The 27,725-nt window shown below is 35.9% G+C and overlaps 1 protein-coding gene and 1 long non-coding RNA gene across 4 annotated transcripts in view; one reads left to right on the top strand and one right to left on the bottom strand.

Moving 5' to 3' along the window:
• The window catches only part of sema5ba (sema domain, seven thrombospondin repeats (type 1 and type 1-like), transmembrane domain (TM) and short cytoplasmic domain, (semaphorin) 5Ba), a 273,670-nt gene that overhangs the window by 13,868 nt on the left and 232,077 nt on the right, over nt 1-27,725 (top strand). The window lies entirely within an intron of this gene.
• On the bottom strand, nt 1,907-13,500 carry LOC147835363 (uncharacterized). The gene is made up of 3 exons (XR_015499735.1): nt 12,195-13,500; nt 3,940-5,983; nt 1,907-3,707 (listed from the first exon to the last, which is right to left on the bottom strand). It is a non-coding gene; the product is annotated as an uncharacterized LOC147835363 (long non-coding RNA).

Below are 27,725 nucleotides of genomic sequence, written 5' to 3'. Positions count from 1 at the left end.
AGTTGTATGTAAGCGGACGTGAAGGCATGCATCTTTTCTTTGGTATTGTTAGGTCGAAGGAGGCTTCAATGAGGAGACGGGGAAAAGGGTAGAGACCAAAATGCTCCCACAGTTGATTTGGCCATTGTGGGGGAGGAACACTATTCCCATTGATGGTGTTGTTGGTGAAGCCCCCAAAAGCTGGAGAAAGGGGGCCTATTCAGTGAAATGGGTGACCCTGCACAACTATGGGAGATGGGTGTTAGTGCTTTTGTGGAGCATGGTGGGAACATTGTCCCCTATTCTAGTGATGTAATACCCCCAGGTCCGAGACATTTTGCTATCTCTCCTAAAATGTTCACGTTCTGCCCTATATCTTTTTCACAAGGTAAAACATCTCATCATGATACCACTGATTTCATTCTGTTGGAAACAGGTGAATGAGCAAATTGCAGTCAAATGATCTGTGTCACCCTACAGACATGGAAGCCCATTTCTGAAGAATAAAAGCAGTATCTGTAAGATAATGTTATAAAAAACTATTTGCAAGTTATAAAGTCGGGATTTTGAGATGTCAAATGTAAATTTTTTTTACGTTAAAGTAAAAATGTGGATCAAACCGTTCTTGTCTTTCAGTAGATTCACTGTAGTTCATATATATATATATATATATATATATATATATATATATATATATATATATATATATATATATATATATTCCATTAAATGGCTCTTTAAAAAAAAAAATCATCATTTTTTCCATTTCTGTTTTTGACTAGTGATGGGAATATTGGCACAACAAATAAATGGTGCTACTAACGGCAAAACTTATTAGTAACAAGTAGCTGTTTTCCCTATTACAACGCTGTTACTGACAATAACATGTACGCTACTATATTTAAGAACACTGAAGTGGTTTTCATGCAAGCTGCATCTCTCTCAGCCATAGAACCACTCGTTCTCTGGGGTGGATGGCTGAGTGTGTGTGTGTGTTTGGGACTGGGGCAGAACATATGACCAACCAGTAATGATGATTGGTGTGTCTGTGAATGCGGTGTAACTGAGAATGGGAATATTGGCTTAGATAGAGTACATTTCCATCGTTTGCCAATCAGAGGCAGAGAAGAGCGGGTGTTCGCACCAAAGTCTCTTTAAGGCAAGTCATTTTACTCGGCGACCATCTTTGAAACACCTCTTGGGCAGTATGCTTGGACATTCTGTCTGAATGTGGAAAATCAAATTCTCCAAAACTGCTTGCCAAGCTTACCATTGAATTTCATATTAGAAATCACAAATAAAATTAAACAACAACTGTGTCTTTAATTTAATTTCTAAACATCCAAATCACACAAAGTCTGCAGAAACTCACGTCTGGTTCAAACCCTTTCCATGGAGTATTTTCAGTCTATAGCAATCGATGATTGCAGGCTTTATTCACCATATAGCGATCGATGATTGGCTCCTGTACTAGTAGGTGGGACGTTATTCACAATATTGACCGTTGCACTTTTCCTCATTTACAAAGATACATGTCTTTGGTCACACACACCAATGATCAGGAGTTTGTGAGAAGTAACTAGTAACTATAACTAATTTTAAAGGAACATGCCAAATCTGCCCAACAAAAATCAATTGATTTAATTGTTTTTATAAATTAAAGTGAATTGAGCATAAAACAATTTACTTGTCCCCCCCAAAAAATGAATTGTGTGGATTTAGTTTATTTTAAATAAGGTTGAACAAAAAAAAAAAAATAAATAAATGTTTTGAGAGTTTCACATGCAAACTAATGTAAAATGTCACGTGAAATCTGAAAGAAAAAAATTAATGTTAAAAAATATTCTGTTAAATGGTTTCAAATAAATAATGATGACTTCTATTAATATAATAATTTTAGGTCTTTATTCTAATCAAAATTCCTATTATTTTAATGACAGATAAACAGTGCTTTGATTGAAAATATATACCTTTACTTAATGCTTTTTAATGTAACTTGTTTAATTAATATTCACAATATTTAGATGTGTCTCCAATGTCTCAGTGTTGTAAAATCTTGTTTATTAGTGTAGCATTCCTAACAACATTTTCAAAGAAATAGATTTGCTGTAGTTAAATTTGTGTAAATGATGAGTTTCTGAATTATATGTTATATTACATCTGAGCTGTGAGAAGCAAGATTGATTTAAATTGCTCAAATTATGGATGCATGTATAAAGCCCCCACTGTGTAGATATAACATTTCTGCTTTCTGCTCTCTCACACTTACCGTCCATCGAAATCTTTAATCTGCTGTTTGCGCACCTGTTTTTTTTTTCTCTTTCTTTTTTTTAACAACCTCAAAAAGCAACAGAGAAATCAATTCAACTCAGCTCAATAAAAAGACGGGTTATTATTTAGTTTGACAATTCTTTCTTTCATCCTCTGGCTGACAGTCATTTTCAGAAGTGTATGAACTCTGATATTGAATTTTGATAGGTAATTCGAAAAGGCCACAATAGCCCAGCACATTTCTAAAATGTAGATGTGAATGGAATGCCTTTTAGATCCAGAATGACAGGGCATGTAAACTCGGGCTGTAAAATGAGATATTAATTGCCCTTTGCTTTCAGTCACTTTTCAATACAGCATGACGAATGAACAAAAGGCCTCAAAAACACACATACACACATACACACACACACACACACACACACACACAAAAAAACAGCCACCAGAGTCACTTATCAGGTGCATTCAAGAATCATGCCATGGATCGAGCCTCTTATCTGTCTGACCTGAAGTGATCTTCCCCTTGGAGCCTTGCCTTTCTTCTAGATGTTGATCCAATATGTCTTACACCCCATAAAGGTCTATAAATTGCCCTCTTGAGGGGAAGAAGATAAGATCAGACCAGTTCCATAGCTGTGGGAAAAAGTGAGACATGCATTAAGTCAAAAAAATAATTTAGTGTAACACAAATTTAAAGAGTTACATCTTTTTCTGCACATGACATTTTCGGCATTACAGTACACGAGTTGTGCTTGAACTTCCATTCAAAAGTAACTGAAATGTTAGTGAATAGTATGAATGTGCTAAAAATAATTCATATACTGTACATGGTGAAAACTGAGAGAGATCTCCATTGGCTTAGTGCTTTATTTGTATTTATCAGGAAAATAATAATCTCATGGCAATTAGTAACCTTTTTGTATTTAGTGGCTAATTTGTATGAATTCATAAGATCTCATTTGTTATATTTAGTACAATTTGCTTATCATCTAATGATGTTTGGGTTTAAGGGTGGGGTTGGGTGCCTCACCTCCTTTTTAAATTGTCCATTTTCATGCGACTGAATTTGTAGGAATTAACCACTACACTGACACAACGTAAAATAGTTACGTTTCCGTGTGAGATCAGGCTGGGAAATACATGACATAGCCTATATTTATGTGACTCTTGAACTACTTTAAGCCCTGCTCACACTGTGAGATTTCAGCCACGATTTTGTCATCTGAGACAAATTTGGGAAATCTTAAAGATTCCTGAAATTCTAGGCTAAAATCGGTGATCTTTGATTGTTGGTTTGACATGTTCACTGACAGCGGCTTTCCTGCTTCAGCCAATGTAAACCGGTGAGTGATAAAACACTGCAGTCCTCTGTTGCACACCCTTGTGTTGTCTGTAATAGTGTTGTCCAGGTACTAAAGTTTTAAAAACATCCATTTCCCACTAACATTCAAGCGCCACTGAGCAGTGCTGATTTACCATAGAGATTACCAGTGCTCAACAGTTTACTGCTCTTCACTAAGTGCAAACACAGATACATGGACACTGGAGCGCAAAGCAGCTGTGAAGATCAGTCGAGTCATCGAGCAGATTGCTCATCTGTGTTTGTACTCAGTAAACAGCGGAGGGTGAACTGATCGGCCAATCACAATCATTTCTGTTGAGCATGTGAGCACAATGGCAAATCAGCACTGTTTTAAGAAAGCCATCAACAGTGCCTTAAATGTAAGCAGGAAATTGACGGTTTTTCTTTTAATTCAGTATTGTGACAAGTAATATAGTGAAAGAGTCAGTTCATTAACTTGAGTTTAATAAATGTCATCTTAATTGTGTGTTTTGGAAAGAAAACGTTAGCTAAACTAGTGCTATTTCCCTTAACTTAGCTGAAAATGAGCTCTGATATCCCTTTTAATTTTCACTATTCATTTAGAATGGACCTTCGGGTCGGTGAAATTATAAATTTGTGTCGATTTCTCTTCGCTGATAAGACATACAGCCAGGTACACAACGTTCCTATGTAACTCCCAATGATATTTCCGGGTTTATTTCCACCGCAGCCTCAATTTCGCTTTTTAAAATGGCGGCCGCATGAAATCAGTCTATACCATGACAAGCCCAGTTCATGGGTCCTTTACTGGGCCTTTTTCCCTTAGCAAACTTTCCATAGACGTCTGTTTCTTACTCATTTTGCTGCTTGTGGGTTAAATTTGGGCACATAAGTGACCGAGATGTGAGCAAGAGATTACAAAAATTTTTTTTAAATAAGACATTTTTCAAAATAAAAGATCGTTGAGACTTAGATAATAAATAAAACAGAATTTATTAATGATTTCTTGTGCTGCCCGGTACCAACTAATCCACAGACCGGTACCAGGCTTCGTTTATATCTTCGAAATGCTAATATTGTCACTGTTTTAGAGTACACTAGCTTATAGATATCCTTAAGACTAACATACTGATATTAACATTTAAAAAACGTCGATTTCACATGGACTTTAATGTCTGATTAATGAACTGTGAAGAACAATGCCATCTCATTTTACCCCCCAAAAAAACAACAACAAAACAGTTCACTAAGTTTTTACAGTCTATTAGAAATTACTCCAATAATTCACAAAAAGCCTCATTGGGTGTAGACAAAACCGTAGATTATAGAACTATTTTTTGAGTGCATATGTATCCTTTGGACTTCAAAATAGCACCCTTTCTGTACATTCACTGCAAAGTACTAATTTTCTGGTCTTGCCTGTATGTATCGTGGTTGGCTGGTGTTTCTATAGCGATAAGAAGTAGCTCTCGGTTGAGGCACAATTGTTTGCCTCAAACACATGAACAGACAGAACCCTGTTTGACAGTGATTAATGTCCGGTTCAGATCAACACAGAGCATCCTGGGACCGCCGTGTCTCCACGAGTAATGCTAATCTCATCCTGCACTCATCATCAATGAATAAACACATTTGTTTATGCAGATTTATGACTTATACTGGTGAGTTTAATATACGGGCTCAGCTTTTGATGCTAGTTTTCTGGAAATTACATTGAGGGAGAAGGCTCAGTGGTGGAAAGGCTGATGTGTAATTTTAGGAACATTTTTGTTATCTGAAACAAGCACTAATGCAGTGTTTGTGTGGGATGGATGATAAATTAGTCAGTGGATGTGTGCAAAATCATATTTTCTGATTAAAGTACTGTATGTTCTACAGTTGTGAAAATAATTAAGAGAGCACTTTAAAATCACACGCAAAATACTTTTGATGCTTGTTTAAACTACTTATTTAAATTGAGTTGAAACAACAGAATTCTTAAGTTTTTTTGGGACACCTTAATTGTTTCTTATTCATTCATTCATTCATTTTCCTTCGGCTTAGTCGTTTTATTCATGTAGTGGAAATTTTTCTTTAAAGAGGCTCTCTCAGTGGTCAAGAAGACAAATTCTTACCCGGGATGTCTTTTCAAAGTTTTATTCTTTATAAAGAAGGTCACAGTCATACAGCAACGACAGTTTCTGCAGAGTGAGACCCTGAAGCAAAGTGCGTTCACCCTTTTATCTGGTTTGTACTGCTTACAAGTTCAAATCCTAATAAGGCCCCTTCTCTACGTCATTACATTCATCAGGGGTCGCCACAGCGGAATAAGCCACCAACTTATCCAGCATATGTTTTACGCAGCGGATACCTTTCCAGGTGCAACCCAGCACTGGGAAACATTCATACCCCCTCATTCACACACAACCACTGTAATGCATGTCTTTGGACTGTGGGGGAAAACAGAGCACCTGGTCGCCCCGTTTTATATTCAATCCAACTAAATTTGTAATAGTAATTACATTAGTTTAATTGATTTGTTTTGGGAAACATGAAGGAATTTTGTGGAACTTTTTACAGTGCATGTTATTTTTATAGTTTTTTTTCTGAACTACTGTTAACTTGTCTTCCAAAAATTGTTTTTTATTGAACATTATCATTTAATCATTTAGAGCATTTACTTACAGATAAATGACAGTAAATCAATGTAAAATATTTATGCATGTAAAATATGTACATATATTTTTTTCCTCAATATTTAATGTCACTGAAAGTATAGGAAATTTTATATTGAGAACAAATCGTTTGAATGAATAATTAAATGAATCCTTGACAGAGACTTGCAGCAACCATCTCGTTATATATTTTTTCCCTTCTTGTGTCATATTTATTTATCCATGCAATTAAATTTTTATTATGTAAAAAAACAAAACAAATGTATACTGTAGAATTTATGTTTGTATATGAATCTGGTGTACTGCAATGCTGTTCTTATAATTTGACTTGTGTCAGTTACTTCACTGCCATTCAAAATCCTCTCTTTTGTCCTTTTGATTGTAAAGTGTTCATCATATACTGTACATACATACATTCAAATCTTGCCATCTTCTAGGTAATTTTTGCATACACTACATGACAAAAGTAAGTCTTGTTGTCGATCCCAGTTGTAAGATCAACAGATGATAGCTTGACTTCTAGTTGATCATTTGGAAAAGTGGCAGAGGTAGATTTTTCAGATGAATTATCTGCTGAACTGCATCCCAATCATCACAAACACTGCAGAAGACCTATTGGAACCTACATGGAGCCAAGATTTTCACAGAAACCAGTCAAGTTTGGTGAAGGAAATTTCATGGTCTGGGGTTACATTCAGTATGGGGGCTTGCGAGAGATCTGCAGAGTCGATGTCAACATCAACAGTCTGAGGTTTCAAGACATTGGTGCTGCCCATTACATTACAAACCACAGAAGAGGGCAAATTCTTCAGCAGGATAGCACTCTTTCTCATACTTCAGCCTCCACATCAAAGTTCCTGAAAGCAAAAAAGGTCATGGTGCTCCAGGATTGGCCAGCCCAGTCATCAGACATGAACAACCTTGAGCATATCTAGGGTAAAATGGAGGAGGGATTGAAGATGAATCCACATAATCTTGATCAACTCTGGGAGTCCTGCAAGAACGCTTTTTTTGCCATTCCAGATGACTTTATTAATGAGTTATTTGTGTCATCGCAGAGATGCATGGATGCAGTCGTCCAAGTTCATGGGAGTCATACACAATATTTATGCTTTTTCCACTGCACCATGACTTTATATTCTATACTGTACATTATTTCTGTTAAGTTACAAGACTTTTGTCTAAGCAAAGTCAGACTTTACTGTCCTAATTAAATAATTAAAAATCAAGGCATGATCACATTTTATTTTGGTAAAATAAGCGTAATCTAGAGGCCTTTGCCTTTCATACAAACCCCTTCTGATACCAAATGATCAGCTAGAGGTCAAGTTATTATTTGTTATTTCTAAAACTTGGATAGGCAGTAAGACTTTTGTCAGGTAGTGTACTCTGTAAATTAGGACATACTACTTGTCATATACTGCTTTTCACCTCCTACAGTACAGTGTATAGGTTAGTTTTGGCTTTATCCAGAGATTTACAAGATATCAGTCTCATTTATGAAAGAATTAATGCTCATTTTGTAAGCTAAATCATCCAGAGTCATTTTGTGAACTCTTAAATGATTGTTTTAAAAGATCTAATCACAAATTGATGAATAAAGCAGGATCAGTTTGACTTGTGTCTGAGCTAGATTGTTCAGAGTGGTTCTGTGAACAAGTGATTCCTTTAAAAGATCTCATTCAAAAGAATTTTGAATTCATTCATCTTTATTGAAGTAGCTATCTCTGCTTTGTATTGAGGTCGCATAACCACAGTATAAATTATATTTATGTGAAATATGTATTGTTGCATCGTGAAAGGTGGTTACCGCTCAGCTAGATCTGCTGCAGATCATTTTTCTTGCTGAAATTACAGTTGTGGCTGATGCGGACACATGACTAAAAGGTGACCCTGTCCCCCACTTTTCCAATTTCCAAGTCTGTGTCCTTGCAGAGTAATGAGTAATGTCAGGATCTGAATATTATCCTTGAGCTGGGATGGTTTTTTGCTAAATGGCTTTTCTTAATTCGTTTCAGATAACCTGTAATGGGGATTTCAGTGCAAAATCTATAAACATAGATGGATGGCTTCGTCCTTGTTTTACCATTAGTCAAGAGCAGCTCACAGTGCTTCTCAGACATTTGTCTTTTTTTCATGTGACCCATATGAAAATTCCTTTAGTATTCCTTCACAGCTTTTTCGGCTTGCACAATGCTTGTGTGATATTTAGTGTATACCATACGTTGACATTGTGGTTGTAAATATGTGCACTTTGGCGTTGTGTATGTCATTAATTTTGACAATAATTCACCAAATTTTATATAAAAAATAAATAAATAAATAAACAAAAGTGCATGTTAAGAGTTCAAAAGCATTCACTTTGTTATATAGCCTATAAGAATGCAGGTTAGAATGACTTCAGGTATTAAAGTAAACATATGATAATATGGGTTTTGTTTTAATGTTTATAAAATATAATAAAGATTTAACACTGCACACACAAATATCAAAGTGTGAAATCATGTTTTATCCATGACAGACATAAAACAGCCAAGGTACCAGCACGTCTACACAATTGTAAAAATATGGTTTAGTTTTTCAAAATATGGTTTCTAAAAATTTGAAGGAATATCAAGAGAACATTTGTCATCGATATAGCACATTCCTAGCATGTATATAAATCCACATTTAGCTTTATTAAATGTTGTGTCGAATTGCTAACTGTTTCATATTCAAGTTATGTGGTTAAGCTTCCGCTGTATAAAATTGGTGGTTCATTCTGCTGTAGCGACCCCTGATAAATCAATCAGGGACTAAACCGAAGGATTGTGAGTGGGTGAAAGTATAATGATGGTTTCTATTGGCCCGTTTCCACTGAATTGTACAATACGGTAAAGGTCACCTTTATCAGGCTTGCGTTTCCACTGCTAAAAGGGTACCAATGGTGGTGTACGACAGAAAGTTTCAGTCAACGACATTCTCGCTCAAGGAAATGTCAAAGTAAAGCTGTACGGGTTGTTCACATATGATCTGAGAAGCACTTCTCACAAAACAGATGCTTTAAACGCATAAATACTTGTGTATAATTGTTCATTTCTTTTCTTTTTAGGAACATGATTTGATTATAACTGCAGATCAATGATAAGTAGCCTTCTCTAGCATCTGCAGTTATATAAAATAAATAAATGCAACATATATGAACACATACAGCCCCTTACAGTCTCAGATATGTTACTAATTACAGAAAAACACACAACATACATTTAGTCCTTATTTTGATTCAAAAACATGTAGCCTACAGTCAGTGCAAACCTCTCATTTGTATCTTTAATCTTCAGCAACACTTGCAACATGTTGTTAGAAAGTAATTCCATCATTCCGAGTTCATAATAGTCCAAAAGGTAATGATAATAGTTAAACATTGCAGTTTGTTCATTTTTTAGGCTGCTGAAAGTATAATTTGGTCCTTTGTTTTTTTTCGGCTTCTTCTTTGTTTTTCCGTGCTTCACTCTTTTGTTTGTCCTTTTCTGAAAGGATGTCAGAAGCACTTGAATAATTACGTGCATGTTATTATCATCAGCTGAAGAAATTCGTCATTTCAAATATAGATGTGCAGCGAGCACTCTGGAGAAAGTGAAACCACTCGCGCTTTTAGACGACCTCAATAAACAACAACAGGACACGGCAGGTTTTGGTTTTTTTGGCTTTGTGGCTGTTCATCAAGACATAGACAAGGTTTTTGTACAGTCGGGTCGACCATGGCTCGCTATTATATGTATATAGTATTACGATGTAATGTCTCGGCTGTGTATTTAAAAATGGAGCTTCCTTTGTTTTCATTCTTCTGGCTTGTGTACGCTCTGTCGCTTCTCTGTAAACCAATAGCATTCAGCTGCACGTCTGGCTCTGCTTTTTGGTATCCTTTTGTCATGCTAGGTACCCTTTGGAAAGGGTACCCAAAAAGTGGTACAATACGGTTGCCTTTTAGGTACCTTTTGACAGTGGAAATGGGCATATAAAGCATACCGTACCGTATCACAAAGTGGAAATGGGCCATATCTGTAGTTATTTCTGTATTAAAATAAAAATGTGGGTTGACTGGACTTAAACAGTAAGTATATTAAAACAGATATTTTTTTCCCCATATAGAAAAATGTATAGAACTTCATTCTTAACAATAACGAATATTAGATTTGTCTATCCCTACCACAGCTTGCAACGCTTTTCCCCCTCCAGATTTTACACTGCAACACAGTACCGAAGATGTTCTGCACTCAAAATTACCTTTGAGACTGAAAACCACTGTATTGGACTAGCCCAAATGTTTCCTACGTGTCTCTTTCAAAGTTTTTGTGTTGGAAGTTGCACTGAAAGCATAATGTATTCAGCTTCAGGCACACCTCAAGTATACAGCATGTGTAATCTAAACAAACAATGTCAAAAATACCAGAGTATGTTGATTAAAATGGAACTAAACTTAGTGACCTTGTCAGTAATCCTGCACAAGATGCCAGATGTGTTTAGATCTATACTTTAGAGTAAATTTTACATACAGTACCGACAAATAATAGCTCGCTGAGTTGCAACTAAAAGCACAACTCGCCTTAACACCCTGATGTGCTTCTTGCCTCAAGGAACCGTGGTAAGCACAGAAACATCCTACAGCATGATGGAAGTGCCACACCAGCACACTTGTGTAAATCAGGTTAACAAAATGTTTGAAGTTTTAAAGTAAATATGTTTTCTTCCAGACCTCCCCTTCTAACAGTAGAGTGCTAGGTCTTGGACAAGGGCCCCATTGAAAGGTTCCCAAGAGGAGAGTTTTTAAAGTTTTACAGGTTTTGAAGAGGGATACGGACCTGCATGCCAACACATTTTAAAGTACAAAGGCTCGCATGGAGGTGGGTAGACGACCTTCTGGAAGAGTGCTTCATAACAGGTTTAGTCGATCCATGAATCCAGGCAATGTGTCCCTAGAGTACAACCAATGCATCCAATTTGAAAAAGCAAATCAATATGGTGAGTGTAAATAATACATTTGTAGGATCTTCAGAATCATCTTGGTATTGTTGTTGTTTTTTTCTGATTGAAAATAATGCAACAAATACAAATGAAAAAAGTTTTAAATTATGTTTGATAATTTTGAGATCAAACACTCACTATATTAGCAATTGAATCAATTGATCAATGTGAGTTGCATTTTATTCAGATCATTATTAAGACCATATTGAACTCTATATTGAACTGGTAAACCAGTCCCTCAGGGTACTCTAGCCTGATATTATTGGTAGATATGTATGTTTTTAAAATCATAAACCTGATCTTAAAGGTTTGTAAGGACTGTTCTAGGGATGCACCAATACACCATCATCTTTTTTTGCAAGTCAAGAGTTTGATACCGATCCAGATACAAGTTTCAGAGATTGATACCGATCCAGTTCCACTGCTGTTGTTTTTCTTATCAATAATTTCTATATCTGTGTTTGGAACTGATGATCACTCTTTTTGTACAAGTACTTGCAAGTTATAAATAATAGCATCTAAATATGTATAATATTGTAAAAAAGATGTATAAAGATAATTATGACAAAGTAAAAACTAAACGTTTATAGAAAAAAAAACTTTTATTATGTGGTTTTTCAATTAATTTTTAAGAGGTCTGTGGTAAATATACTGTAATTTAACTGTAAATGTAGCTCTCATGGTTTTTTGTTGCATCTACAGTATCAAATGACTATAGATCTATGGCATAATTTAAAAGATTCTGTCATTGCCAGCAATAAAATAAAGTATATATTTTTATTTTGCTACATTAGCAGAAATACAAAGACACATATACGTTTCAATGTTTAAAATGATCATTTTGGCCGGCGCAGTAGGTAGTGCTGTCGCCTCACAGCAAGAAGTTTGCTGGTTTGAGTCTCGGTTTGCATGTTTTCCCTGCGTTTGCGTGGGTTTCCTCCGGGTGCTCTGGTTTCCCCCACAGTCCAAAGACATACGGTACAGGTGAATTGGGTAGGCTAAATTGTCATTGTGTGTGAGTGTGTATGGATGTTTTCCAAAGATGGGTTGCAGCTGGAAGGGTATCCGCGGCGTAAAACATGTGCTGGATAAGTTGGCGGTTCATTCTGCTGTGGCCAACCCGAATTAAGAAAGGGTCTAAGCAAAAAAGAAAATAAATAAATGAATGAAAATAATCATTTTGTCATTTGCTCACCGCTATGTCCCTCTAAACCTAAAATTTTATATTTTGAAGAATGCTGGGATTTAAAAAAAACATTGGTCCCTTTTATTTGTAAAAGTTATTGAGGTATTTTTCAAATCATGCTATTTTCTTCGGTGTCCTATAAAAGACAGAACCAGTTTGAAAACATGAGGCATTTGAGTTTAACTAACTCTTTAAATGGTTAATCACCCACAAATCTAATTATTTAGATTATTTATTAAGACAATGGTGAACAAAGTTGTTTTTTTGGCTACAAAAGTTTTTGTAGCTTCCTTTTACGTTGTTGTAATCTGGTGTTTCAACGTTATGTTCAAAGCTTGTTCATCCTGAATATAACTTGGTTAATAAAAAAAAAACTTTTTAAGATGGGATATAAAACTACCATTCTGGTTAAAATGTGATGCTGGAAATATGTTTTTGTACATCCAAACAAATAGAAAAAATACAGGGCAATAATTTTTTTTATCGAATCTTGACTTCCAGAATTCATCTAAAAATATCTTCATTTGTTTTAAATACACATGATTAAAATAATTTTTTCTTTATTGTAAAAGATCAATTTTTATGTGTAAATAAAAAAAATAAATCAGAATCTGTTTATTGTATAGGCTAAAGCGAATGTGTCTTTTTAGAATTAAACCTATTATTTTTTAATTAAACCTCCAAAAACTTGAAAAATGGTGAGGCTCAGTGGTTAGCACTGTTGATTCACAGCAAGAAGATCGCTGGTCAGTTGGAGTTTGCATGTTCTCCCTGTGTTCAAAATTAAATACTTTCCACCTCTGTTCACCATATATACCTAAATTTCCCCGTGCAGCTGTCTGTGCCTGCAATCCCTTTTTTTTTTTACGTCCCACTAGTCGAGAGCATGTCTGAAACCAATGTAATACAAGTCTTCCATTTCTCACGCCTTCATAAGAAAGAAGCTTAAGGGCCTCATCAGACTCTCTACCCCCTATAGTACCACTTCCATTTCATCTGGCCGAGGGTGGTCTGCTCATCCCATAAACATGCTGAGCTGATGCTTGGAGGTTTAGATCCAATACTAAGCCAACATGAGCCAACTTCACATGTCCCCCCTCCCCAAATGCCGTCTCCGTCCAACTGTTAACAGTAAACATGTCTTTTTTGCGTCTTAGCTGGCGCTGTGCCCGGCAGCCCTCAGCAGTTTACAATGTAGCAGCAGCCCGGGCTTTGACTTTACAAAAGCGTGCTTCTATTTATTAGGGTTTGTAAAATGACAGGACTGCTGCCACTGTGCTGTGAGTGGAATAAACAAGACATAAAATAGAAGCTTGTTAAGCGTAGACGGCCAATTTGCGCTGCCGTTATGCTGCGTTTAGTCTTTTTACGTTTTTATTCCACTCTCCTTTCTTTTTTGGAAGGTGGTGTCACTGTTAATAGAAGTGAATTCAATGGCAGTGTCTGATCATTTTTTACTCTCTTTAAAAGAGATCTACATGAAGTAGATGTGGGGTTTTGAATTGATGGGAAACCATTAACTATTACTGAAGAGCACCTCTTATTTAATGAATGAGACGGATCAGGCTTTGAGAGATGGATTTAATAACCAGAAACATGGCCGCAAATGACTCTGTTTGAGTGCTTTATGAAAACATTTATTTTTTACTGCACTGGAAATGTTTGTTCACAATCCTGGTTCTGGATTTGCCAGTGTTAACGGTTAAATAAGTCCTTGAGGAATATCGGATCAGTTGACAGGAGTGTTCATGCCGCAGTTTATTTTAGATTTCAGGTGACTCTTCTCTCAGGTGTAGAGAAGCATACTGTACATTTCTATGCTGGTTGGTGTTAGCCAGTGCTAGGTGGTTCAGTTTTTTTGGTGAAGCTGATTAAGATCATAGGGCCCTATCATACACCCGGGGCAATGTGGCGCAAGGCGCGGCGCAATAGTCTTTTGGTAGTTTAGCTTGGCGCAAGAGTCGTTTGGAGGCGTTGCGCTACGCTGTTTAAATAGCAAATGCATTAGCGCTCATTTGTGCGCCCATAGGCGTTCCGGTCTAAAAAGGAAGGCGTTCTGAGGCGGACCTCTGGTGCGTTGCTATTTTGAGAAACTATAATAGATTTTTCATTAGACCAAAACCAACCCGGTCTAAACTCCGGCGCAGAGTTGCGCCTCGCTTACACACTGCTTAATACGCACAAGAGAGCAACAGGCAAATATCTTTACATATATGAAAAAATTAAACATTAAGAATATATATACAGTAGGATATAATAAGAATAGATATAGGATATAAATATAAAGGATTAAAATATCACAAAACATATTATTTTCTAGCCTACATAAATATGAAAAATCACTGCTTTTATGCCTTCTTCATCTCGGGAGGCTTTTTCAGTTCATTCATAACAATTTGCTTTTGTATAATGTTATTATTAATAGGCAATATTATTTATTATATACATATTTATATTTGTTTTATTAAAAACAAGCTTAGATTTGCCCACCTGTCAGGTTTTAGACCATATGGGGCACAGCATGTGTTTTAGGATATAACTCAGGTTTTTGAGCTCATTTTGCTATTATTATTCATTTATTCGTTTGCTGGAAATTAGAACTGAATTTAGAAATAGTTTTGAAACGAATATTTGCGCTTAAACAAAAGTATTTATTTATAGACTAATTGATGTCTGTGCGTAAAGGTTTCCCTATCCAAGAGCAAATGTAAAAGTAGTTCTATTATCTCTTATTCTCACGCAGTAGATGCTCTGTTTAACAGTTTTCTGTTAAAAAACTGTCAACTGTGAACTGTTTGCTTGTGAAATGCTCATTTTTTCCACTTAGACTTACTTTGCGTCCTGTAAATAGCGAATGCGCTCTTGGCGCGACGCAGCTGACTCTTAAAGGTAATGGGAGATGAGACTCTTAATTGGTTTATTCTCAAAACACACCTATAACTCATTAAGAAAATAAACTCAACCCTTTTAGACCATGCGCCACGGCGCAAGGCAGATTTCCCATCCTTAAATTAGCAAAAACGCGTCCTGACACGCCCTGAAAGCGTTTGCGCCCTGCGTTTTGCACTCTGCGCATGGAGCATCAAAATAGAGCCCATACTGTGCACACTCGCATAGCAAAATATCTCTGAACCAGCTCTGACCCACACAATCAACTTTTGCTTGGCCCACATGCTGTAGTGAGTTATGGTAAATGAATGGACCAAGTCTGGCCTCCAGACAAGGGCCAATCATGGACCATATCTGGGCCAAGTCTCAGCAAAGTGCTATCGGCATGCTTGCTCTTGAAGTGACCTGATTGGTAAAATTTTTTCTTTTTTTGAAAATAATAAGTATGTATTTTAAAAGTGGGTCAAGAAAGGCCAAACCTACATGGCCCACAAATCAATTATTAACATCTGGGCCAAATACTACATTTTACATCTGGCCCAAGTAATGTGTGCTGCTTTAAAGACAGTGCCCCCACTGCCAAACCAGGGCCATGTTTGGCCCACATGCTATATGCCAGAGCTGGATGAATGCCTGCTGTTTCATATTTATGCCAAATCTGGGCCAGAATTCTTTGCTACCTGGGTAGTACTAGTCACCCAAATATATCAGATCACATGTATCAACACTGTAAAAAAAAAAGTTGACTTAACTTAAAATTGTTAGACAACCTGTTGCACAGCTTTTTAAATTCGATTAAACTTTTAACCCAAATACTGCACCTGACTCAATTTAAGTTGATTTGACTAAAAAACGCTCAAACTGCGGCAAGTTGCCTTATAATTTTAAGCTGAGTCAACTGTTTTTTTTACAGGATGCACCAATACACTATAGCATCATTTTTCCGTAGGACAACAGTTATATCGATCCAGCTCCAGTGCTGATGTTTTCCTTATCAATAATGTCAACATCTTTGTACGTGGAACTGATAGTCACTCTTTTTTTGTGTTAAACAAACCACTAAGTACTTGCAAGTTCATTATAAATAATAACGTCAAATGACAAAAAATTATAATCATAATTATGACAAAATATAAACTGAAGAATTATTTTTAAAAAGTTGACTGAACTTAAAATTGTAAGTTCACAGTACTTGCTGCACTGCTTTTTTTGAGTTGATTAAACTTTTAACCCCAGTACTGCAATTGACTAGATTTAAGTTGAGTCAACCAAAAAGCTAGCAAGTTACCTTTCAATTTTAAGTTGAGTCAACTTTTTTTTTCATTGCATAATATAAATGTGTTATTTATTTTGCCTCATTTTGTAGCATCAATGCAAGAGTTTCTTTTTTTCTGTGGAAAAATTTGTATTTTTATGTGTGTTTAATTTACAAACACCATTTTCAACTAAAAACAAAAAAACATTTTATTACATTTTAATTGTACCTTGTGGTATCTTTAAGGTATCATTGTGGACCTTTTAAGTACAAAAGTGTTCCTTTTAGGTACAGAAGTGCACCTTTCTAGAAAGTACCAACACAGTGACAGCTTTTGTACTCTTATTTTTGAGAGTGTAGGCATGAAACTTTTTCAAAATGCGAGGGAAAACAATGGCTACATCGTTATTGTGTAAATGCCTTAGAGTCATATGATGCCTCAGAAATTATTCTAAAATGCTGATTTGTTGATGAAGAAACATTTCTTATTATCAATATTGAAAACCATTGTGGGCGACATTGTGGCTCAGTGGTTAGCACTGTCCCATTATGCCAAGTTCAGACTGCATGATTTTCAAAGTAATCGTGTCACAGGTGTTTTCACACTGCATTACTATCTGGGCTAGCGTTTCGTCGCTGCTTTGTTTACACTGCAAGATGGATCATCGACAGGGGCTTTCACATTGCATGACTTTACAATAGGAAGAATCGGCGACAACTTCGTCCAAACTACGTCTCACAGCCAAAATCACATAGTATATCTTTTGTTATTAACTACATAATGAGAAAAAAACTTTTAATGGGGTAGAAAATACATATTTCCTCACTTGGGTTTAAAGGGAATTAGCCATTTCTCCTCAACTTAAGTTTAGATAATAATTAAATTTCTTTTTAGCTTTCTGTATGAAACATTAAACAGACAAGGGTGCTCCTGTCAAACCTCCACTAGTTTTTCCTCCATTTCATGGGTCCAAACAAAACGAAAATGATCGGTTTTAACTTCTCCCCCCAACCTCCGGCTGGCCTGCAGGTATATACACACACACACACACACAAACACACACACACACACACACACACACATACACACAAGTGAATGCTGCTCTCTCATTGGCTGTAGGCGATCGCTGATGTTATTTTTCAGTCAAAACTCATTTCACACGGCATAATTTGAATCGGCGACAGCTCCAGGTATTTAGCACGTCAAATATCTCACAGGCATCGGCGACTTATCGGCGATTATCTCAGATCGCATCTTTGATAGTTCACACTGAGTGATTGTCACTCACGTGCACGAGCACCGATATGCCTGTGATTTCAGACATTTGTCGGTGATTTCTCAAAACCTGTCGGCGAGCCAAAATCGGGGCTAAAATCACGTAGTCTGAACTAGGTATTACAGCAAGAACGTCGCTGGTTCGGTCTGTTGGCATTTCTGTGTGGAGTTTGCATGTTCTTCTCCTGCTGGTGTGGGTTTCCTCTGGGTGCTCCGATTTCCCCCTTAGTCCAACCACATGCGGTACGGGTGAATTAAATAAACTAAATTGTTTATAGTGTAAATGAGTTATGGGTGTTTCCCAGTACTGAGTTGCAGCTGGAAGGGCATCCGCTGTGTAAAACATATGCTGGCTAAGTTGTTGGTTCATTCCGCTGTGGCGTCCAATGATAAATAAAGGGACTAAGCTGAAGGAAAACGAATGTATTGTGCTGCTTATTAAACAGTGTTTTTCAGCTTTCTTTAAAGAATAGAAAGTTTAAAAGAGCAGCATTTGTCTGATCCAGAAACTGATCTTCAGGTCGTGATGTTATGACGCAGATAGGTGCTACTTTTCACGTTGTTAGCAGCCATTTGTTTAGAAGAAGAAGAAAAAAGCTGAGACTATATTAGTAGCTTGTCTTGCACTGCTTACGTTCATACCCCTCCAGTCACTCACCATCCACAAATGTGTTACATATCTATTTCGGATCTCCGCCGCTAATGAACGCCAGACCTCACAGACATTTATCTGTGAGTGAGTGTACGTTTGATCCTTCGTCAATTATCTCTCCTCTTTACGTCTGCCCTCTGAAGTCTTAATTATGACATTGACAGAGATGCTGCTGATCAGATCCTTCTCCTGCTGCAGTTTTCTGCCACAGTGACATTCAGAGTACATTATATTACTGTATAACCACTGCCACAGAAAAGCTTTAAATACAATCATCCTGGATGTAGAAAGCAGTCAGAGGTCAGCCTAACCTGTAGTTATGAGAGAACATCAGACAGCAGAGATAGAGATATACTTAAATTTTATCATATACCGTTGGTCGCCTCACAGCAAGAAGGTCACTGGTTCGAGTCCCAGCTGGGTCAGTTGGCATTTCTTTGTGGAGTTTGCATGTTATCCTCCTGTTGGAATGGGTTTCCTCCGGGTGCTCAGGTTTCCCCCACAGTCCAAACACATGCGGTGAAGGTGAACTGAATGTACTAAATTGTCTGTAGTGGATGAGTGGTTGTGTGTGAATGAGTGTGTATGGGTGTTTCCCAATACTGGGTTGTGGCTGGAATAGTTGTTGGTTCATTCCGCTGTGGCGACCTCTGAAATAAAGACTAAGCCAAAGGAAAATGAATGAATGAATACTGTTGTTTAGATCATTTTTTTAAGTGTATAAGTATTGTATGCTTTCCTTGGCTGCATTTATTAGATCAAAACTACATTCAAGTAAGCAATTTTAAAAACAATATTTGGTAAAAAATATTAAGAAAATGATAAAAACATAGAAGTAAAATCAATATATATATATATATATATATATATATATATATATATATATATATATTTATATATAAAGCAATCAACAAAAGTATTAGTATAATATAAATAGGCCAAACTGAACAGGTTAGTTAATATTTTTTCATTACAGTTTAAAAGTTGGTTTTGTTTTAGTGTGTTTTGGAATGTCTGACATTTCAGAAACATGCTGTGCTCACTTGATCATTCAGAAATAGCTTTGACATGTGATGTGGTGCTTATAAAAATTCCTAATTATCAATTTGAGGAAACAATAATTACTTTTATTACATTTTTTATTAATCTAAAGGAAGATTTACCCTAGTTTACCCAAAAATTTAAATTTGGTTGCTGTTTACTCTCTTTCCCCTTTCAAAACTCTATGAGTTAGTTCTGTTAAACCAAAGACTATAGAATACATAAGACATGCCACTGATATAGTTTTAAATGGGGAAAAGTGTAACAGTCAATATGAGGAATGAAGCCCTACCTACTTGTAAATGAACCTATCATCGATAGACTGATGTTGCTCCGGGAGTTCGGAATAGATGTGTGCTTTTACGACAGTTTTTGTGCTCAACAAACACACTGGAACAAAGTTCCTTTAAGACAAGTCATTTCACTCGGCGGCCAACTTTGAAAAAATCTCTTGGGCAGTATGCTCTGGCAATCTGTCTGAATGGGGAAACATCAGATACTCCAAAACTGTTTGCCAAGCTTACGACTACTTTACATTATTTTTTTGGAATCACTTATAAAACTAAACAACAACCGTCTCATAAGTTTTGGTTCTAAATATTTGATTTAAACAAAATTGGCATGTATTCAGGTTGCCCGAGGTAATGCTCATACACACTCAAAAGGGACGAGATCATGACAACAACCTCATTTATGACCGTGTTACATATCAAACTCTGGATAATGCTGCTTTGTCAGATCATGCTGGTCTTCAGTATAGGGATGCTCAAAATAATCGATTAACCGTTAACCGAAAGGGTGCGTTTGTAACCAATTAATGCTATCAGTTAAACGATTAAAATTATTATTTTATATATTTTTTGTTTGGCTGCATAAGGGGCTGATTGAATGCGCCTTTGCGTTAAGAGGGGCATCTTTTGCACGCGGCTCATCCCAGAGCAGCAGTTTGTGTTGTCAAGACAACTACAGAGAACTTTTAAAGAGCTTGGTTTCCGCTACATTCATTCTTCCATGGCGGAAACCTAAATGCATCCAGCCACGGCTACATTACCCATTCAAAACATTCAGTCATTGTTGTTGTTGTTGTTTTTAATAGCGGATTATAATCGCATCAAAACGTATTAAAAGGTAAGTGGATTATAACAGCGCAAACTTTTTTGTATTGTTTAATCCTTTGGGGTTACGTGCTGACTGACTGACTGACAGGTGCGCGATGCGTGAGGCCAGCAAACATGCAGAAGCTTTCAGTTAAGATGAACACAGTTTCTATAATTATACTTTATTTATAGATAAAGTATGGCTCTGCATATAATCACTCTATCTTGCTGGATTTTATAGCCGTTTCACTTTACTTCAGGATGCATTATTGCCGCTTTGAAGGTCTAATCGCTGTTTTAAGTTATCCAGAGCTGTATTAATGTACAAATATTGAATATAATAATATTATTAAATATTAAAATTTTATCAACATATACAGCAACACTTTTGCACAATCGATACCCAGCTGATTCAGTCGTTTCATAAGAGGAGCGTGCTTCTTCTTTTCTTTTTTCCTTGTCAACAACATAAAGGCAGTGAGGTGCGTCCTCGCGTTTTTGGAATGAAAAAAAGCACATTATCTGTGGTCGGCCACTTGTTCAACTGCAAGACATACTTAACTTGCGGGACGATAACGTATAACCCGTGCCTAAAGACACATTTACCAAAGAAGCAAAATGGAAGAAGAATATTGCTTGAATATTGTGTTGATGCCAAAAAAAGCGCTGATGTTGACCTGGATCTGCATCATAAACGCAAAAAATAGGCTTTACCTTTTATTTTACAGCTTATAAAACATGTATGCACATTAATGCAATATCATATTTAAACAACAAAACTGTTTACAAAAAGTCATACATGCGCGCGTGTTGTTGTCTTTTCATCACGCAGCGCGCGCACTTGAGCCGCGATGGAGAGAAAGGAAACCATAGCAAGACAATCTTTAAAATAATGATTTCTATTAAAAATGTAAAAGGTTTTGTGATTATAATAATACAAGCAGGGCATGAAATAAATGCATATTTTCCGTGGAGCGAGCGTCTGCTATTTTATTTGACGGAAGACAAAAATAGGATTGGAAAAAAACAGCCTATGCCGGTGATTAAAAATTATCAGTCAGTGTTTTCGATTTGTAATATAAAACTATTAATATAATTATTTAAGTAACTATTATAATTATTTAAGTGGAAAATAATTTAGGGCAGTCCTATTTATTTTATTCATTTTATTTAGTTTATTCTGTTCTTCTGTGCTAAACACTGCAGGTGCGTGAAAATGTTCTGTCGTATTGTTCTATTATTAATATGCTAGCATATAAAAATAAATCAGTATTTTAAAATGCAATATTTAATGTGTCAGACACAAAATAGACACGTCAATTTGTTTAATATAAAATTAATAGTAATCTGACCAGTTAACCGTTAATAACCGATTAATGAGCGGCGGTTGTCGGTTAGCAAAATTAACCGAAATAAGCATCCCTACTTCAGTAGTAATTCACAACTTGGTCTTGATTGTAAAACTTCTCCAGAAATGACAGCGACTATTTACAGTTTTTGTAGTTTAAATAGTTATTGTCATGTGATGTGCGTTTGACAGAACGGACTGTACCTTGTGTTTGTTTCATACTGATTACTTTTGATAACTTTTGTTTTAATGTGAAGTTGGTTCATTTAAAAGCCCAGATTTCAAGCTTAATATGGATACATGTCTTATGTCTGTAAAGCAAGTATTCGCTGAAATTCCAGTGTGTTTGTTGACCACAAAAAAACGTTGTAAAATCACACGTCTGGTCTGAGCTTCTCAAGAGAAACGTCAGTCTAATCAATGATTGGCTCCTTTACTAGTGGGCGGGGCTTAATTCACCATATTGACCGTTATACTTTCCCCAATTCAAATCTATACGAGTGACATGTCTTGTGTATTCTATAGTCTTTGACTGGAATCTCAGCGAATACCTGCTTCACAGACATAAGAAATTTGGCCACCAAGTGAAATGACTGGTCTGAAAGGGACTTAGGTTGAACACAAAGATATTTTGGAAAATGTTTGAAAAAACAAATACTATTAAAACAAATACTAGTTTTGGTTGAACTATCCCTTTTAATGCTTTATTTTTTTCATTTCTTAATGATATGCATGTATAACATGATAAGAAGAATGGGTTGAATTGGCTTGAGAAGAATGGAAAGAATATTAATCTTTCAATGATTTTCTACATTGACCAGATGAATAGCAATACTTTGTGCTGCTTTAAATCATTTACTCCTTTGTGTCTGGTTCGATTATATAATTATTAATATTCAAGCTTATATTAATAATGATGAATTGTTTCATTTCTTAGTGATTTGCAGGCACTGTGCATTCCCTAAAAAACTCCACCAGTGTGCAGAATCCGTCTAAGTGATGCAACAGCAGCCATAGAGAAGCACATTGCTCTCCACACAGCGGTTTTTGCTGGAGAGGAGCGTGATGTAGCACATTTTTAGCTGGAATTTATAAGAGCCAGAGGGAGGAAATTTGTCCCGGTTTCAGCCATTCAGCCTTCCAGCAGGAATCTTGAGGCACATTCAGTTATATATTAACGTGATTGATTTCTTCTAATGCCTTTTGAGCACTTTTCTGATAATTTCCAAACATTTAAATCATTCACAATAGGAAACACTTGCATCTACTGTAATAATGCCTTGTTGGAACAACGAATCTAAAAAAGAACATATACAGATAGTGAAAAAACTATTGACCCTAATTTATTTTTTTACAAATTTTTATTTTTCAAATAGTTACTAAGTGATTTTTAATAGTAAAAAAAAATTTCCACAGTATTTCCTGTTATAGATTTTTATTTTTGTTCTGGGGAAAATTTTATTTATTTTAGTTTGGAATAAAATAAATGAATAAAAATAATTATTTTTTTGTAATTGCTAAGTAAAAACTGCTGCTGTCAATATTATTAGCCCCATATTTTTTAGTTGGCTACCGAACAACCACTGCTATCCAATAACCTAAATTGTCTAGTTAACCTAATTAATCTTGTCAAGCATTTAATTTTCACTTTAAGTTGAATGCTATACCTTACAAATGACTAAAACAGTAGGTCATCATGGCAGAGACGAAATAAACAAGTTATTAGAAATTAACTATTAAATTTATTATGTTTAAAAAAGTTTAGAAAAAAACAACAACTCTTTGTTGCAGCACATGGGAAATACTTGAAAGTCAATTCCAATTTTACTGGAAGGCTAATAGTTTTGTCTTACATTAACCCTATAATTAAATAAAACAGTAATCTCTTAAGCAGCATGTGTACTATTCTGTCTTGAACTGCACAAATTCAAACAAAATAACCAGTCAAAAACATCAGAATACATATACAGTAGCTTTACTAAAAATGGCTAAAGGCATTGTGTTGTGCACTTTACAAACAGCACGGCATTTATATTTTTCAAAATATCCAAGCTTTTTGCAGAAAACATTCAGAATTAACCACCTTTTTTAACATACAACTGTATTTATTATTGCACACATATGCAAACCTGTTGCACTTATAAATAGACTGAACACATAATCTGCTTAAGCATGAAGTCCGGTGAGGTTATAATGAATATAATAAAGTTAATAAATGAAGTTAAGTAAAAACTTCATTTAATATAGTCCTCTTTCTAACCATAAAGCAACTTAATTATCAGGGCAGATGCTTGAACTACTTACATTACCGCGTGTGTTGGTTTCATTGAGTAATGTTGTTGTTTTTTTGAGTGCCCAAATAGAGCTTGTTCTTTCCACTAGCAAAACTATTTCAAAGTACTTGTACAGTCATGTTAAGAAATGATAGATGGATTAACATGCTTGCATTAAGTTGGTAAACTAAGTGCGTGCCCCCGATGTTCTGAAGAAAGACAGTTAGGTCGCCCGTTCAGGGGTTATTTGTTTTCTGTAATGATCTCATTAAAGCGAGAGGTTTATTCAGAAGCATTAATCAGCCTGTTGACCATCAGGAGACGGGAGCACATTCTGTGGCTTTGCGATTCATCAGACTGGCAGTAATTACTCACAGGATTGGCACTTCATCCTTTGACTTTAATTCGGTTTCATTATAGAAAAAGTTCCAGCGTCTTCATTAGCTTCAGAAGTCCAACAATGAGATGAGGAGAGTTATTTGGTATAAACTTAAATAGGTGATTTATTTATTTTTTTCATGGCAGCAGGCCTTGAGTGCTGCAGAAGCTGTGCTGTGATCTCGGCTTTTGATGTCGCAGATGTTTGATGTGGACAGACTACAATTGAGACTTTTATTTGGGCATTTAGGTGCTTTGCAATGCTCAAAGATTTTTTTCCAATGTGCATTTCTGTGAAATCCTGCCTTTGCATGCCTCGCTTTATGGGTTCGTTCTGTCTGTTCAAAATTCAGCTCAGAAATTATTTTTTGTCAGGAATCTTCATTTCCTCAGTCACACTTCTATTACTTCAATTTCCTCCAAAGACATGCTCAATTTAAATCCACGTGTTTATCTAGTGAAGAACGTCTTGTGTAATTCAAACACATGAGTATATAATTTTTCTGTCAGAGTAGTTGTAATGTATGCCATTTCCCTCGGTTGTTATTGACTTCAATTTCTTTATTCATGCCTGTTTGTTTATATTTGTCTTTTTTTAAACCTCTATTAATGAAAGCAAATAGTGGTTCAATTTAAAAGTATAGTATGTAGAAAGTTGTTCTTTTTTATGTAGAAACTTGTTTTACTTTCTTCATAAAGTCTGTTCCACTTCACTGCTTTTTTCTGGCCAGAAACCACCTATAACAATCTGTCTGACCGACATGTAAGTGACTGTCCATAATTTGTGTGTCATTCATGCAGCTTATGGCAAGTTTATCTTAAAAGTACTTTTTTAAAGTAGGCTGATGTGCAAAACCCATTCAGTGCTCCAACCATCACTGTCAGCAGTTTTAGAAATCGCTGATGAAATGTCTGTAGGAAGTATCCCTGCATGGAAATAAATACTATAGTAACTTTTACTAAATACTATTTTGAACCATATTGTTGTATATCATAGTATATAAAGTATAGTGTTTATACTCTGTATATATTACAATACCCTAATTTTTTTATTTTTTTATATTTTTACCCTAATGCATTGCATGCTTCCTTAACAATCTTTCAAAGCTATGATTTCTGCATGATTGTACCATTTGTTAAACATACAGTGATTAGTTTGTCCTTACAATTCATGATAGCAATTTATCATTTTATTCAGCAAGTATGCAATAAACCAATCAAAGTGACAGAAAAGACAACTAGTTACAAAATGTCTCTTTTGAACAATAAATTGATTTAGCTGATTTATGTGTTTGGAATATCACAAATGGTTTGAAAAATGAAAAAGGAAATCAGCCTTACTTCTTACTTACTTCATACTACTGTAACATGGTAATGGTTTTAAATGCTTTAGCTCATCGATGAACATTTAGCAGGAGTCCTGTTGGATGTAATGAAGACAACAGCTCCCATGATTCCACACTCATGGGCATGCATGGTGTCATCAGATTATGCCTTTGTTTGTTGTGAATACCCATCCTCTACTGGCAAAAATTACAGACTGTGCTATTAAGCAGCGCACTGATTTTCAACATTAATAATAATAATAATAACAATAATAATAAATGCTTTCTGAATAGCAAATCAGCATATTTACAATGCATTCTGAAGGATCATGTGACACTGACTGAAGATTTCAGTATTGGGTTCTGTTATTTATCCTGAAAAGTATGGATATTTTGGAGTACAAAATGCTGCCTTCTTTTCCAGGAACGCCCATGCAAAACCACATCATGCACACATTATAAAGTCTTAGCTGCGGAGGAAGAGGATTGAGGTACTTTACTGGCCTGTCTGCAGTCCCGAAGTCTCCAATAGAAAAAAATTGTGGCGTATTTAGTAGTGTAAGATGTGACAATGAATACCCTGTACTGTTGCCCACCTTAAGACTTGTTTGCAGGAAGAATATGACAAAATTACACCTAAAACACTCCATCACTCGGTGTCTTCAGTCCCTAAACATCTTTTAGGTGTTGTGAAAAGGAATGGCAACATTACAAAGTGGTAAATGCTTTACTGTTCCAACTTTTTTTGAAATGTGTTGCAAGAACCAAAATTGGAAACGTGTTTATTTAAAAATAAAAAATCATATGGTATTGTCTGCAATGAAATACAAGTGAAAGTAAATCTATAAATCACTTCATCCTTTTTATTTGTGTTTTCCATACTGTCCTAACTTTTTCTGGTTTGGGGTTGTAATATATACTGAAATATAAACGTTATTTAAAATCTGTTGATGAAAGGGATTTTCCCATTAGTCAGTGTAGTCGCTTTAGCACATTATAGCCCATATCTTGAATGTTGTTGACAGATAGTATGCCATCTATATTAACAGAGTCATCAATTTTTAGACAAACACTGCAGTGTCTGCCAACTTGTAGTGCCACTCCAGGCTTATTGCACTGATTCAGTGGTGGGTGTTTTTAGATGCACTGTGGGAAGTGTAATTACTGCAGCTGCGGCCCCACTGATCGCACTCACACCAGGCCACCAACCCAGGAGGTCTCCCTGCCTTAGACCACATCTCTCAGCCTTTCACTGGCTGCCTTTTGTGTGGGTTTTTTCCTACCCAGCCTCCTGCTGACCAAATGCAATTGATATAGACAATGTCTATGTTCACAATATAGGTCTAAATGCACAATTCCATTTCTCCCCATTCAGACTTGTAATGATTTTCCATATACATGCATGTAAATGACTTATCTGTCATTGGTATGAATGGACCGCTAAGCTCCTTCATGGGCATATTTGCAAAAAGAATTATAACAGCATGTGTGTTGGCATTCACAAATAGCATGTTGACGCTGCATGCTAATATTGCATTTTCTTTCTGACAGTAAATGCTGTTGCCCACAGCAGTTATTTTAATGATTATGGAGAAAAATAACATTGCGTTTCAATGTGGGGTGACATTGACTTTAGGCTATGTGTAGAGATGGATTAATTCTCAAATGGTTTGGACTTGGGTCACATTGTCGTGAATCCTATATAAGACTGATCTGGACACATATACAAAATTTTAACCCTTAATGTGAACATACTATAGGTGATGAAAAAAG

Source organism: Danio rerio, chromosome 9 (assembly GCF_052040795.2).
Source record: "Danio rerio strain M-AB ecotype USA chromosome 9, GRCz13ab, whole genome shotgun sequence".
NCBI classification, from domain to species: Eukaryota; Metazoa; Chordata; class Actinopteri; order Cypriniformes; family Danionidae; genus Danio; species Danio rerio.
This window is presented reverse-complemented; position numbering and strand designations above follow the sequence as displayed.